Source organism: Leopardus geoffroyi, chromosome B4, assembly GCF_018350155.1.
Source record: "Leopardus geoffroyi isolate Oge1 chromosome B4, O.geoffroyi_Oge1_pat1.0, whole genome shotgun sequence".
NCBI lineage: Eukaryota > Metazoa > Chordata > Mammalia > Carnivora > Felidae > Leopardus > Leopardus geoffroyi.
The window spans coordinates 76,578,430-76,591,890 of NC_059341.1; the positions used below are offsets into that span (position 1 = coordinate 76,578,430).

At 39.6% G+C, this 13,461-nt stretch overlaps 1 non-coding gene and 1 pseudogene across 1 annotated transcript; one reads left to right on the forward strand and one right to left on the reverse strand.

Annotated features, from left to right (window-relative positions):
• Window positions 1–2,379: 2,379 nt before the first annotated feature.
• Window positions 2,380–2,482, forward strand: LOC123592266. Its single transcript, XR_006709664.1, has one exon. It is a non-coding gene; the product is annotated as a U6 spliceosomal RNA (small nuclear RNA).
• Window positions 2,483–12,350: 9,868 nt separating this feature from the next.
• On the reverse strand, window positions 12,351–12,765 carry LOC123591823 (annotated as a pseudogene).
• Between the last annotated feature and the right edge of the window lie 696 nt (window positions 12,766–13,461).

Here is a 13,461-nt window from a genome sequence, read left to right on the forward strand (position 1 = left end):
TGATGTGTATATGGAGTTCATTATACCCTTTTTTCTATTTTGGGGTATGTTTGAAAATTTCTTAATAAATTAAGAATTTCTTAATAAAATAATGACTAAAAAGAGAAAACGGTGGATTTGAAGACAAATTTTATCTACTTCACAATTTATTCTGTACTACCTTGAATAGAAAGAAATTCTATTCTAATTTCTAATTCTATTCTAATTCTAATTTCTATATTTATGAATATAGAAATTTCAAAAGAAGGAAAAAGTCCTTATATTAAGACCTATGGTTTATTATGGAAACCTTTACTAGGAATGGTGGCTGGTGACCAAATGGGACAGGAGTAGAGTGAGTACTTTAAACAATGAACATAATATTAGCAAAGACATAGTATCATGCTGATCTGGTGCCTGTACAAGGGAGAGCAAAAATGTTGTCTTGATTTGGGTATGCAAACAAATTGTGGTGATGTGTTCTATGTGGGGAATGGAGTAGTTAATGAAGCAATTTGAGCTCTAGTCTAAAGAAAGAGTTTGGACTTGAGTCCACGGACGGTTGGAAGCCTTTATATTCTCATAGAAAGGAGTGAACAACATTTTAATAAAATTAATATTACTATCACTGTGTTAATTTTTATAAAATTAATCTGACAGGTAAGTGGAGTAGGGAAAGAGTCTGGAGATAATGGCATCAATAAAGGAGGTTATTGCAATAATATAAGCAGAAGTTCTCAGACCTTCATAATTACAATGGGGATGGATAAAAGGAATAATAGAAGAGACCATCCAAAGGACAAAATCCCAGTAGTGACTGGTTGGACATGATGCAAAAAGGAGAGAGTAAAAATTAACCCTTAAAGTTTTGAACTTGGCAGACTAAGAGAATGAACCGGTAGTAGTGGGTACTGTTGGGTAAGTTGATGGGAGTGCTCAGTCAGTGGAGCATGTGGCTGTTGGTCTCAGGGTAGTGAGTTCAACACTACTTGAACTCAAGCCCCATGTTGGGTATAGAGCTTACTTAAAAAACAGAAAAAGAAGGGGCGCCTGGGTGGCTCAGTCGGTTAAGCAGCCGACTTCGGCTCAGGTCATGATCTCACGGTCAGTGAGTTCAAGCCCCGCGTCGGGCTCTGTGCTGACAGCTCAGAGCCTGGAGACTGTTTCAGATTCTGTGTCTCCCTCTCTCTGACCCTCCCCCGTTCATACTCTGTCTCTCTCTGTCTCAAAAATAAATAAACGTTAAAAAAAAATTTAAAAACAGAAAAAGAAAATAGGGAAGTTGAGAAGTGGCACAAGTCGGAGTGAGAATTACATTTTTGTGGTGTGTGTGTGGTGGGGGGTCGTTGAGGGTAGGACCAATCAGTTGATGTCCTCTTACAGTTGAATGTTACATGGTTTGAGGTGATACAGGGATTCAGGGCAAAAGTCTTGAAAGCCACTGGGAATCTGAGAAAGGTCAGGACTAGAGGCGTGGAGATGCATAATTGAAACCTGATAACAGCATTATATGCTGGTGATATGGTATGAGGATAGAATTCTCCAAGTATAACCCTGAATTTCAAGCTATGCTGCCGAATGGGAAACACAGTTTGTGTGCCTGCAGTTATGTTCACCAAGTGAAAAGCCTTTCTTTCTTCTTCTTTATTTTGAAAATTCTTTTTGAAGGATATCATACATACATAAATTCTCACCAATCATAAATGTACGATTTGATGAATTGTTGCTAACTTAACATTATTGCTAGTGTAACCAGCATGCAGATTAAGAAACTGAACATTATCACTGAGAAGCCTCCCACTTGTACCTCTACCCAGTCACAATCTGCCCTCAAAGGTAATACCACTGACATCTAGCACAATAGATTTGTTTTGCCTGTTCTTGAACTTTATAAAAATGGAATAGATTCTTTAAAAAAAAAAATTTTTTTTACATTTATTCATTTTTGAGAGAGAGAGAGAGACAGAGCATGAGCAGGAGAGGGGCAGAGAGAGAGAGGTAGACACAGAATGCAAAGCAGGGTCCAGGCTCTGAGCTGTCAGCACAAAGCCCAATGTGGGGCTTGAACTCACGAACTGAGCGAGATCATGACCTGAGCTGAAGTTGGACGCTCAACCGACCGAGCCACCCAGGCGCCCTGGAATAGATTTTTTTTTAAGTGTTTATTTATTTTTGAGAGAAAGAGACACAGAGCTTGAGCAGGGGAGGGGCAGAGAGAGAGGGAGACACAGAATCTGAAGCGGGCTCCAGGCTCTGAGCTGTCAGCACAGAGCCCTATGCAGGGCTCAAACTCACAGAACCTGAGCCGAAGTCGGTCTCTTAACCGACTGAGCCACCCAGGCACCCGGAAATAGATTCTTTTTATATGTGGCTTATTTCACTTAATACTATGTTTGTGATGTTTGCTTCGGCAGCACACATACTAAAATTGGAATGATACAGAGAAGATTAGCATGGCCCCTGCACAAGGATGACACACAAATACTATGTTTGTGAAATTTACTCATACCATTGAATGTAATTGTAAATTGTTCTCATTGTTGTGTAGTGTCCTAATGTATGAACATACCATAATTTATTTATCCATTTCCTAATTTTAATGGATATTTGCATTATTTCCAGTTTTTGGCTAACACAAATGACAGTGCTCTAAGCATTCCTATGCCTGTGTTTGGGTGAATATATTTACAGATTTCTGCTATATATATTTCTGCTGCTGTGTACCTAGGAGTGGATAGGGCATGTGCATGTTCAGCTTTAATGGAAAAACAGCAAATTTTCCCAGAGTAGTTGTAGCAATGCACACTCCCACGAGTAGTGTAGGAGAGTTCTGTTTTTCATCCTCCTTTATTGTAGCCATCCGGGAGAGTTTATAGTAATAATATCTATCCATTGTGACTTCAATTTGTTAACTAATAAAGTTGATACCTTCTTCATGTGTTTTTTGTCCATTTAAATGTCCTCTTTGGTGAAATGCCTGTTCAAGGCTCTTTCATATTTTCTCATGAATTGCCTGTCTGTATCTTAGTGTTTGGTTGGAGTATATCATATACTATGAATAAGAGTCCTTTTTGGATTTGAAGATTACAAAAAAAATTTTTTTCCCACTCTGCAGCTTGCCTTTTTACTCTCCTAATGATGTAATGATGTCATTTGATGAACGGAAGTTCTTAATTTTAATGTAGTTGTGTTTATCACTTTTTCTTTATTGTTAGCATTTAAAAAAAATATTTACTTTTGAGACGGGGGGGGGGGGGCAGAAAGAGGTGGGGACAGAGGATCTGAGGTGGGTTCTGTGCTGTCCACAGAGAGCTCTATATGGGGCTCCAACCCATGAACCATGAGAACATGACCTGAGCTCAAGTTGGAGGCTCAAAGAACTGGGCCACCCAAGCACCCCATTGGTAGCATTGTTTTAAAGATTTTGTTTTTAAGTAATCTGTACACCCACTGTGGGGCTTGAATCTACAACCCTGAGATGCAGAGTCACATGCTCTACTACTGAACCAGTCAGGTGACCCTATTGTTAGTACTTTTTGAGTTACATTTAAGAAATCTTTGCCAGGGCACCTGGGTGCTCAGTCGCTTGGGCATTCGACCCTTGATTTCGGCTCAGATCATGATCTCATGGTTCGTGAATTTGAGCCCCATATCGGGCTCTGTGCTGGCAGCAGGGAGCCTGCTTGGGATTCTCTGTCTCCCTCTTTCTCTACCCCTCCCTCCCTCTCTCTCTCTTTCTCTCTCTCTCTCAAGAATAAATAAACATTTATTTTTTTTTAAACGTTTTATTTATTTTTGAGACAGGGAGAGACAGCATGAACAGGGGAGGGTCAGAGAGAGGGAGACACAGAATCTGAAACAGGCTCCAGGCTCTGAGCTGTCAGCACAGAGCCCGATGCGGGGCTCGAACTCACGGACCGCGAGATCATGACCTGAGCCGAAGTCGGCCACTTAACCAACTGAGCCACCCAGGCGCCCCTAAGTAAATAAACATTTAAAGAAAAAAAGAAAAAAAGAAAAAAAATTTTGCCTATCCACAGCTCATGGATATGTTCTTCTAAAGGATTTATTGTTTAAGCTTTTACATTTAGTTCCACAATACATACAAGAACCGATATTTTTGTGTGTGTTTGATGTGATGTAGAGGTCAGATCTGTTTTTTCCCCGTATGAATATCCAGTTGGCCCAACGCTATTTATTTATAAGACCATACTTCCCCACTGGACTCCAGTGACACTTTTGTCATGAATCAAGCTACCATATGTATATTTGGAAACCCTCCTCTCAGTAGCTCGTACATATTTCAACTTCATTATTTTCTAAATTATCTTTTTTAACCCAAGTAATTAGCTCATATGAATGATCAGCCCTATATTTTTCAAACACTTATTCATTTGTTTCTTCTTTTTGGAAACACATAAGATTGCCTACTAAGTTGCATATATTGGGCTAGGTATAGTGTAGGATAAATAAATGTTTATTTGGCTAAGATTTAATTGGACATAATGCATTCTGATAAGTCCCAAGAAAGAGGCATGGCATGGTCCTGTGCAAGGAGATATATATTACCTATAACCTCTAGGTCTTTGGGGGATGGTGTGGTATAAAGAATGCAGGAAACCTTCCTGGAAGAGGCAATTCTTGGGATTGTCTTGAAAAATAAATAGAAGTAGCAGGTACAAATGGAGAAGAGAGTGCACATGCAAATACACAGACAGTTGGGTTAGTTTCAGAAACTGGAAATGGTTTGTTATGGTTTATTACATGAAGTGTAAGGAGAAAGGGATTGGGTGGCTGGAGGATTATAGCAAAGAATTGAGTATGAAAGGACCTTATTCCAAACTCCATGAGAGCCATTAAAGGAAAGAGGAATAATAAACTTTGCATTTCAGAAAGATCCTTCTGACTGTTATGTGCAGAAAGAATAGACAGAGCAGAGTTGGTTACAGGGGAACATAATGCAGAGAGACTGGCTAGTCTTCCTGGACATGATTATGCTGACATGGTGAATTTACATTTATTTACTTTAGGGCTCAGTACCGATCGATGTATTGAGTGATTTGGCTCTTACTGTGTATGGCCCTTAAAGACTACCTGCTACATTCACCTTGGCCAAATTCCTCATTAACAATTTAGGTAAGAATATGGCCCACACCTGAATTCAGAATTTTATTTAAAGCTTAACATTATCTTTTTCAAACTCTGGTCAACACAATGCAATATTACTAAATAATAAGTTTTTCTGAATAACAGTGGTAAGAATTATCAGTGGTGATACTGGTAACTGAGTTTCATCTATTTTGGGAAGGACTTTTGTTGTATAGTAGAGAGAAATATTAATGAATTTCAATTCCAGAAGTAAGACATATGAAATAATGCAAACACCTCTACCCTATAATATTAAAAATGTATCTCTCGTATTGTAATACAGTGCTTTGAGGTCGCTCATTGATGTTCAGGCACTTAGTGAACTCTTTTGAACAACATATTTATGTCCTGACATACACATTTTAATTTGTAGTTTTGCTCTGGCTGCAAGCCTACTATTGAAATCCAACCTTTGACAAAACTTGAAGAGGCTCAAAGGCATCCTGAGAAGAGAAAAAAAAAAAGAAGAAAGTGGAGAGGCAGCAGATAATCTCAGTTTTCCATAAAACACAATTTATAATTTGGTTGCATTTTATTAGCCCAAATTACACACACTCACAAGAATGCACACTGAAGGCTTCACTTCCATCCTACCCCACCCTCCCCTTAAAGCATATGGAAATTAGGTGGCAGCCTGGGAAGGTTGCCATGGTGCACTGGCTGCAGGGGATTTGATAGTAGTCAAAGATGCCCCAAAGTCCCTTCCCCCAACCATCCAAATGTGCACTTCTTTCTTTCAAATCCCTGTCTTAACTAATTCCATAGCATAGATAAATCAGGGTGACGCTGATTTACTAGTGAACAACAGAATCGATGTTTTCATGTTGTAGGAAGTAAAATACTGAGGAATTACAACTGGTCTATTTTTATGTAGCACTAGCCACACAAAAAGTCAGAATTCACTTTTAAAATGTCTTATACAACATGTTCCCATCTTCAGGACTTATATTTCTTACTTGGCTTTATCCCTTTGGATGACCTGTGGGTATCTCAAGTTCAACATATCTAAATGGAATTAGTTATTCTTCTCCGTTACCCTCTTTAGTGTTCTATATTCTTAATTATTCTATATCCTCAATATCAGTTCATTGTCATCTGCCTAGTCTACCAAGCTAGACTAAAATAAGAATAACCTTATATAATGTTTACTATATACCAGGCACTATTCTTAGCACTTTATGTATATCAACTCTTTCAAGTTACTCCCAACTGATCACTAAATTCTGTCCATTATATTTCAATTTGTCTCACTAAATATTTGCATAATGAACAAATAACTATTTTTCTAAAGCTTAACCAATTAAAAAAATTTTTAGCATTTATTTAGTTTTGAGAGAGAGAAAGAGAGACAGAACATGAGCAGGGGAGGGGCAGAGAGAGAGGGAGACACAGAATCTGAAGAAGGCTCCAGGCTCTGAGCTCTCAGCACAGATCCCGACACGGGGCTTGAACTCACAAACCATGAGATCATGACCTGAGCCAAAGTCAGATGCTTAACCAACTGAGTCACCCAGGTGCCTCTAAAGCTTGGCCAATTTTATTAGCCAAAGGGGCTAGTTCAAGGGCAAGATGTGGCAGAATATTTAGGACTTGGTCTTTGAAGCTTCTTCTTTAAGCATTGGCACAAAAGGCATAAAACATTTTTCCTGGCCCAGTGGAGTTCAATGTCTAGTGATTGAAACTGCTATTACAATACATTGTGTCCAGTGCTGTGTGAGAGAGGACAGTGCAGGAGCTGCTGACACAAAGAACTGTCACATTTCCCAACTTCATCCCAGGATAGTGGTCACTGTCTCACACCATACCACCACCTCTACATTCTTTATAAAACGATCATGCTGTCTGTCTCACATTGCCTGCCTCGTGCAAGTTTGAGTTTAAAAGGATAAATCCAAGCAAATACGTTTCTCCTAAATTCTCTAACAAAAACACAGCTCAAGATCTAAATTTATTTTTATTTTTTTAAGCTTTTACTTATTTATTTCATTTAGAAATGTTTGCTTTACGTCCGACTTCAGCCAGGTCACGATCTCGCGGTCCGTGAGTTCGAGCCCCGCATCGGGCTCTGGGCTGATGGCTCAGAGCCTGGAGCCTGTTTCAGATTCTGTGTCTCCCTCTCTCTCTGCCCCTCCCCCGTTCATGCTCTGTCTCTCTCTGTCCCAAAAATAAATAAACGTTGAAAAAAAAAATTAAAAAAAAAAAAAAAGAAATGTTTGCTTTAAGTAGGCTCCATGCCTACGTATGAATCCAAGAGACAAAATAGTGGAGGATAACCCTTTGTAACATATTAGAATCACCCTCTATACTAGTGTTTCCTAAAAGTGCTAAAGTAACTAGGGGACTAGTTAACTGATTCCCAGTTCCTGCATCCTGCACCAGAGTCAGACTGAGTAGATCTAATTCAGTAAATAGTATTCCCTTAGGATTAATATTTACCATTTTGGAACTAAAGAGTTGTAATGGTTTGGGTGGTATGATTCAGTTATTTCTGAATTCTGAAAACCACTGGATAAGTTCGCAGAGAATTACTCTCCAGACTGTTGTAATCTTAAAAGACATAACTCCCAAATGACACCCAGCCTAGAGAGGTGTTTTGGGAAACATTTCTCAGTCTTCATTTAGATTTACAAATCAATTATGCATGTGCAGAGAAGAGGAAAGGCTGTGTTTTTCTTCATCTGTGCAGCCTAAGAGATCATTTAGGAAACACTTCTTCATTCTGCAGAAACATTGATTATGCATGTGTAGAAAAGAAAGGATTAGAAAAGGCTGTTTTATCTCTTTATAAGAAAAGCTATCTGTTTTTCTAGTATACTGATTATAAGAATTATAGAGGTTTACTCAAGATAGCATGGGCTGAAATAAGTTCCCTCCATGGTAAACTTATATGGTAAACATGGTACATCTTAATAAGCCCGCTATTATTTTTTGTTAATGATTTCAGTATTTTTAGATATGTGAGAGAGACTTCACTCTCACCCCTCATGTTACTAAGCAACATGTCATACGTTGCTAGGAGACAGACTAGCAAGCTTAGGGGCACTTCAGTTCCCTTATCACCTTGCATAACACATGACTATACCCTAGAGAGTTTTACAGTCTTAAGAGAAAAGAGAGAAAACGTATAATGGCATATAGAAAGGATAGAAAAGGTGACAGGGGTGGGGGAATGGAATAAAGAAAAGAGCAAGGTATTTGAGAAGAGTGTGTGAGGTTGGCAGAGGAAGGGCTATTATGCAATTTCCTTGAATGAGTCATGGAAAAACCTTAAATTGCCAGTGCTCTATTTCATATTCTGTATGCTTCTACCTTTTCTAAAAACAAATTAGAGACTGTACTTGGGGAAGAAGATCTTTCAGATAATATTCCTGAATATTATCAGAAGGGTAGAAACTAACCGTAACTTTGTAGAGAAGATTGCCAATTCCAAACACATTAAACAAGTCACACCTTATTTAAAATTCCAAATCAGATACACAATACTATTTCACTCCATTTATCTCTCAAAATAGTGAAAATGGACAGTACTAAGAGAGAGGTTAGAATGTAAGTGTTCTTGAACAAATTTAGAAGCAAGATTGTCATACAGGCTCCCGGGCAGTGTGTTTCTGTACAAAATTTTAAAAATCTAGTATAAATGGGGGAAAGAAGAAGCTGTTGTGCTCTACCTGGAAGATTCTGTTGTGTCTGAAATAGGAAACCAAGCTCCAGGTTTCATTGTGTACATGTGAAAGGTTGAGTCTTTGTGTCTCTGTGGCATTTACTGTTGCTGGCAACCAGGAAGCTCCGTAGCAATTGTTGCTAGGTCCTCAGTGCCTCTGTTTGCCTGAAACCTTAATCAGCGCCAGAAACACCAGAGATAAAAATCATTGCACAAAATCCAGTGCCCGTTATCCCCAATGGTCCTGCTGCAAACAGTCCATCTTGTGTTCAGTGAAAATCAGCGTAAAATGGAGACTTGACACAAAGAGTTCCATCCTCAGTGTCGTCTCCGTGAATGCCCGCTCTTTCAGTGCAGGGCGGTGAGAGGACACTGGAGAATGGTTTAATTAAAGTAAAGCTTATATCTGGTGTCACCAGCTTAACTAAATGCATAATAAAGAGTCTGAGAGAAGAACACAGACAAGAAAGATTTCATCAGATTTAGATGACTTCCAGTTCTGAGGTCGCATCAACATTTGTTGACAGCTTGAGGTCACCTTAGTGACAACAGAAGTCCTGGTGCGAATGATGGCACCATTTCAAATAGGAGTCCAGAGATTCTGATAAAGATCCCCAGAAATAACCTGCATTGTCTCTTGAAATGAAATACTGGCTCTTAGGTGAGCTTCAGAGACCAGTACAACCCACTTACTCAAGCCATCCTATACAAATATAGACTTCAAATTTTGCTTCCTGTGTGTCTCCTACCCAGATGTGGACGGTTATAGCTCTGAACTTACCTGGAAACAATTGCAAATCTGGGCTGAGATTTAGTAAACATTGATGCTGAGATGACATAAATATCTACTTCCATCAGGCATCTAGCCTCCGAAGTGGGTCTGAACAGATATTTATTGTTGTGATTATTACTAATTTTTGAGTACCTTATCAAGGCTAAATACTATATTAGCTAGTTTAATCCTCAAAATAATTCTTTTTTTTTTTTTTTTAATTTTTTTTTTTCAACGTTTATTTATTTTTGGGACAGAGAGAGACAGAGCATGACCGGGGGAGGGGCAGAGAGAGAGGGAGACACAGAATCGGAAACAGGCTCCAGGCTCTGAGCCATCAGCCCAGAGCCTGACGCGGGGCTCGAACTCACGGACCGCGAGATCGTGACCTGGCTGAAGTCGGACGCTCAACCGACTGCGCCACCCAGGCGCCCCAATCCTCAAAATAATTCTTAGGGGTAGGTACAATTATATTCATTTTTCCTCTCTTGAGGAAACTGAGGTTCAGAGAAATTAGATAATATGCCCAAGGTCTCTCACAGCTGATATGTGACAAAATGAAAATTCAAACCTGGACCTATCTGTCTCCAGCGTTTGACTTTGAACCACTACTCTATGTATTGTTTAATAGAGAATGCTCTTTATATGGAAATAAATTATGTAGTACATCACACTTGTGTCAAGGTGAAGACTGTATGGTCTTGGGTCTCACTGTCCCCTTATGGGGTAGTGGAGACTCAGAATGTCTGCTCCCCCTGGAGTTGACTTTGCCATAAAGGCCCTACCAGGACAATCCTTCAGAACCCCGTGATGCCTCATCCTTGCACTTCCCCAAATCTAGGTTATTCAATATGTAATAACACTCCCTGAGGTCTTTAGGTGAGTGGTTCAGATTGGGCTCTGCAATCCCAGCCCATTCAATCTGGTAGTCCTTTTTCAATGTGAGGCAAAGACTTTGCCCCTAAAGCCTTTCTACATTCATCTGATCTCTCCTTCTCATTTGCTTATCTAATAAGAACAGGAGATCATTTTTAGGGACTGCGTGATCTGAATTCTAATTTAGAAAAGAATGCCTTTTCAAAAGAACAGTCTGGGGCACCTGGCTGGGTCAGTTGGTTAAGCGGCCGACTCTTGGATTTTGGTTCAGGTCACGATCTCACAGTTGGTGAGTTTGAGCCCTGTGTCAGGCTCTGTGCTGACAGCACGGAGCCTGCTTGGGATTCTCTCTCTCTCTCTCTCTCTCTCTCTTTCTCTCTCTCTCTCTCCCCCTCCCTCTCTCTTTGCCCCTTCCCTGCCTGCACATGCTCTCTCTCTCTCTCTCTTTCTCAAAATACGTAAATAAACTTCAAAAAAGAAGAGTCTGGAGAGATTCAAGTTTTACATTATCCAGACCTTTGTTCAGTGCCTTGGAGTCACATTGTCTCAAAATCTTCATTTTAGAATAAAATGTTTCCTTTTCCTTGGCATAACCGAAAAGTCCACTGAATGGTATTTTCAGAACAAAGAAACATTTGATAATTAAAAATGCTTTCATTCTTACATGTACACTGGGCAGAAAACATGAAATAGTCACATGCAGCTGGTATGCTGGGGACTGCTTGTTAGGGCTCATGCAAGCAGAATATAGGCAGCTCTTTCCAACTCTGTATTCAGGGACGTCACACTGGTAGCTTGAAATTGGTCATGATGGGAACATTTACACCATAGAAATTGGCCATGCTGCAAATCTGGGTGCTTTTTTTTTTTTTTTTTTTTTTTTTGCCTCTTTATCTTAGAGCTAGTTGTTAAACCACTAGGAGAGGAGCTCTCAAAGAGCAATGGGTCAGCAGTATAATTGCAGTGAAACATAGTCCATCCTTGTATCGCTAAGCATCATGTTGCTGGATTCTCATACTGTATAAATGAAGGAAGTCATCTGCTCAGTGTGTATTAATACAAGTTTTATTAAACGAGGGCCCTCAAACAAAAGACTTGGTAGAAACTGTGTTCACAGGCATGAACAGGACAGTACGATCCACATCTTCTCAGAACATTTGGGTATGTTTGGCAGTGTCTAAGAGAGAGATACAAAGCAGGTTGCACGGACAACATAGTTTTCTCAGAACAGCACCTATAAGGGGCTTTTGGATCCTGAGGTGATCACCCAAAGATTCTGTATTGAAATCCATAGATGATAGGCCTAGTCTCTATGTGTGAGAAGCCTTATGACCTGACTTGAAATGGTAATTGTTAGAAAAATGGGATTTAAAAATATGACTTCTATTGCCAAGTAACTTGAGAATATTGATAATAATAGCTAACATTTCTTAATTTACTGCTATGTGCTAGGCTCTGTTCTAGGCATTTTACTTGTATTGGCTCATTTATAGCTCATATATATATATAACTCTCAGAGATAGGTGCTATGATTATCCCCATTTTACAGATGATAAAATTGCACATGTTTAAGTAAGTTGCTGAAGGTCACCAAGTAAGCAACAGAACCAGAGTTCAAACCCAAAAAGTTTGAAGGCCTTTGTAGGCCTTCTAGTATACTTTTTCATGCTAAATATAGATCAAGCTTAACATTTAGGTTATTTCTAATGACTTTTTTTTAGCAGAGCATTTACAATACCACTAGTCAGTATTTTTCCAACCTTTTGGCCATTGATGCATTGTAGAAAATACATTTTGCATTCATATCATATACCCCAAACAAAATAATACTCTTACTATGCATAATATTCTCTGATATTTTCTATCCTATCCTATTTCCCTTCTTTTATGCACCTTAATCTGAAAAATCAGTGACTAGTTCTCATCCACATTAACTGTCTGTAGATTTTTGAAAGTGACAACAGGTACATAGGGTAGGTAACCAATGTATAGAACTTGTTTGGTGAATCTTCATCCTTGTTAGGTTTTCTGGACAACTGCACACGCATATGGTACAGAACATTCCTTATTCCTTTGGCCCAGACAGCTTTTTTGAGCCTGGTGTCAACACGCATATCACCTTCATGGTGAATTTCCAGATCTCTTGCAGTGCCTAAGGTGCATGCTTCTTGAAACCCACTCCATGGATGCGCTTGTGAATGTTGATGGTGTATTCTCTGGTCACTACCTCCTTGCTGGCAGAATGGCCCTTCCTCTTGCCACCCTTTTTTGTGGGATCATTTCTGCTGGACCCTGATTGGAAAGGAAGAGTGCGAGGTACTGTGCGAGAGGGAAAGCAGCATTACAAGTACAACTTCTGGGTCGCTTCCTATTCTATTTCACTTTTTAAATACTGGTCACAAGTCACTTAGTTGATTTCTTGACATACTAATGAGTGGTAAACCTACTGTCTGAAATTCACTGTAGTAAATTTTTGTATATGGGGTCCCATGCCATGGTTTGGTTTACTACTGGTATCCTATTTTAGAGCAGAATTCACGGTATTCTATTTCCTTTCCAGTTAACCTATGGTCTAGTGGCAAAGTCACGTGAAGATGGACATATGTTTTAAAAAAGATGCAAGAGATAATGGAAGTCTGGACTAGGCTGATGGCAGTGAAAATGGAAAGGAAGAATCTGATGTGAGAGTTTTAGAGGAAGACTTTCAGGACTTGACAGGACATGAGTGACTAGTGTCCCTCCCCAGATGATACAATTAGTGATGTCCTAAGTGTCCAGGATGGGCAGAGAGGTGAGACATAAGGTATGGAGCCATGGGACGATAGCCAGATGCAATGGTCTATCAGGTTTTCAGGCTAGTGGTGCTAAGGTTACCACATTCTAAAGCTGAATTACTGAATCCAAATGGTTGAAACAAGAAGGGAAGGTAAAACGTGAAGCAAGCAAGTTAGAGACCTCTGTGCTATCAGCACAGAGCCCAGCACAGGACTTGATCCCACAAACAGTGAGATCATGACCCGAGCCA